Below are 3,418 nucleotides of genomic sequence, written 5' to 3'. Positions count from 1 at the left end.
TAATTCATTTTACTTGTCCATAGTTAGCAGTCTGTTAGTTCGATTGTCCAATAATACAATAGTTAAATAATATATATATATATATTATAATATTCGAATTAAATAATACATATCGTGACCCGTGTACCGGTCTCGGTATTGATCACAACTCAAACTATATATATAGATGGGTCGATATGATAAATCGAAACCTTGTATACGTGTCCCGTTATATAAAGTGCGTAAAATAAATAAATGTATATCATGACCCATGCACCGGTGTTGTCTCAGAATTAATCCGACGTGTTGCGTATATGTGTCCCGACAGTAGTACAGTGCGGAAATTAAAATTGCGGGAATGTAAATTGCGGAAATGTAAATTGCGAGAATGTAAATTGCGAGAATATAAATTGCGATAAATTAAATGTTAGTCAGTTAGCTGGGAACAGTTAGCCGAAACAGTTAGCGTGAAATCCTTAATAGATTTTCAATTAGTTAAATCGTGTGTTTCTAACAATTTTAATATATCCAATGTGTTCTTCATTATGCCACTTGTTGGATTCTGATAAGTCAAAATCCGAATATGAAATGAGAATGGTTATTCTGGGATGAGCGGATACGAATACCGGTGGTTGCGAGTAAAATAATAGATGACCGTTGAATCAGATTCAAAGAATGTACAGTGTACTTATTAATGTGAATTCTAAATATTCCTCGGGTGCTACCCACCCGTTAAAATATTTTCATCATTATTAGTTTGTACGAAAGAAATTTTTAATTACAATCTTTATGAAAATATATTTGCATATATATTTTCTTCAGATGTAATCATAAATTTAATGAGTCAATAAGATATTATACTCATTTGATTTATCGTTAACACTGGATTACATGATCTCTAAAACATTAGAGATTACATAATCACCATGTCGAACGAAGATATATGAGGTAGAACGATACGTAAAGCGAAGATAATCGATGTAGAATGATATGTAGAACGAAGATCATACTCGTGATACAGGTGGTAATATCGAGGCGTGTGATGTTGATAGTTACGACGCGGTTATGGTTGCTGCTGGTGTTTGTAACCGTCGCACCATATTCTCCATAGCCGTCACACGAGCGCGAAGTTCGTTAACTTATGCTTGTACTCCGGGATAATTGGCGATTGAAGCGAACGGATGTATAAGATTCGAAATACGAAATGGTATGTAATTTATGATGAGATATCCGGAAAAAGGGGAAAATAAATGGTTCCTCGAACAGGTTTGTCGGTAAGTGTTTCAGGTTTATCGCCAAAAGAACAATTTAGTGGATGGAAAGAATCCTCGATGTGAAATGATTTTCGGATGTCGTATGATATTCTAACTTTATAGAATATCTATATATATTACCAAAGATTTCATAAACTTCAGAGGAATTTACAGCATAAGTCAGGCAAATCTAGGATGCGCTAAGATATGAATTTCGTCTATACACTATCGATGCACTAAATGCAGTAAAACGTGTCTAGGCTTAAGAATGCTAAGCAGGCAATTCCCTAAAGATGATAAGCAGATGATTTCCGACTAAAGTGATAAGCAAAACTTTTTGACAGGCAGACACGGTCGAAGTCCAGACTCACTAATGTATCCTAACAACCACCAGTTAGACACACTAATGGGTGACCTGGTTCGCTAAGACCAACGCTCTGATACCACCTATAACGATCCGTTCCTAATCCATTCGGACAACGTCCATATCGATTACAAACGAATTATAATAGTTGATAACATCGCGAGGTATTTGACCTCTATATGATACATTTTACAAACGTTGCATTTATTCTTAAAAAGACAATCTACCATTACATCAAAATTGACATGTTCGTCTAACATTTCCCAAAATTCAAATAACTAAATTTTAGCTCTTAATGATCTTCAATGACTCGAATGCAACGTTCTTGTATCATGACTTAAATGGTCCCAACTAGTATCCTTTATATGAGCTAATGCACAGCGGAAGACTTAATTCGTACCTGAGAATAAACATGCTTAAAAGTGTCAACCAAAAGGTTGGTGAGTTCATAAGTTTATCGCAACAACAGTTATCAAAAGTTTCAATAGACCACAAGATTTCATAGTTATAAATATCTGTACACTCGCAAGTGTATAAAAACATTCTAAGTGGTTGAGCACTTGGTAACCATACTTAACATTTAATCACGTCGCATATTCCCTTTAATATATATAATCTTACTACACTGTACCAAAGTGTAGTCGCTTTAACGAAGTACTGTGCAACCGTTGAATACTGGTCGTCCAGTCCGGTTGGGGTTGTCAGGCCCGATAGATCTATCAACAGGATTCGCGTTTACAATACAGCTGTAAATATTAGTTACCAAGCTACAGGGAAGTATGCAAGTGGTACAACTCAACGTAGAATGTATTTTAAGTACTTGTGTCTATTTCGTAAACATTTATAAAAGCATCGCATGTATTCTCAGTCCCAAAAATATATATTGCAAAAGCAATTAAAAAGGGAGCAAATGAAACTCACCAATCGTATTTTGTAGTAAAAATACATATAACACCGTTGGTAACTTATATGGTTGGCATTTGATTCACGAACCTAATTAATTATATAATTATATATCGATTAATATCTAAATAACAATTTAAGTCAATTTATAGTGTACCAACCCTAATGCTCGAGACTAATATGTAAAAGTTAACAGAAATTTGTTTGACTCAAAAAGATTTCCAAAAAAATACAGTTATATATCACTGTTTTATATTCTCAAATATTTTGACAATACTTATTAAAGTAAATAATAATGTAATTCTTTTATGATATCTTAAAATTATACTAACTTTTGATATAAAGATACTTTTCACTTTTAGATAATATTTTTAAATAATAATTTTAATATTAATAATATTGATAATTGAAATTTTTATAGTTTTAACATAATTAATATTTTTAATTACAACAAAAATAATAAGTTTATAGTTTTGATAAAAATATTAGTTTCTTTGAAATATTAATAACAAGAAACATAATAATCGTAAAAATAATATTTTTAGTAAAATAATATTTAGTAGTTTTAATAATAACAACTAAAATAAAAATTTTATAGTTGTTAATAAAATTATTAGTTTTCCCATAAAATTATAATATCAATAATAATAGAAATTTATAACAACAACGTAATGTTAAAATATTCATTTTTGGTAATTTGTACAAAGTTCAATTGATTATAACTTCAAATTCATCCGCCGAATCCATTCGACATCTAAATGAAAAGTTTATAGTTTTTCGCCACCTTTCCAAAAACATATTATTCATATACCTTATCTTAACCGCAGAGGTAACTAATTCAGATTCTATCCTAAAATATAATTTGTTAAAAATAAATAAAATAACAGGTACGATCCTAATTTCTCGAGCACTAGTCAGG

The sequence above is a fragment of the Rutidosis leptorrhynchoides genome, chromosome 1, assembly GCF_046630445.1.
Source record: "Rutidosis leptorrhynchoides isolate AG116_Rl617_1_P2 chromosome 1, CSIRO_AGI_Rlap_v1, whole genome shotgun sequence".
Taxonomy (NCBI): Eukaryota; Viridiplantae; Streptophyta; class Magnoliopsida; order Asterales; family Asteraceae; genus Rutidosis; species Rutidosis leptorrhynchoides.
The sequence above is the reverse complement of the archived record's forward strand: the minus strand, read 5'-3'. Positions refer to the sequence as shown.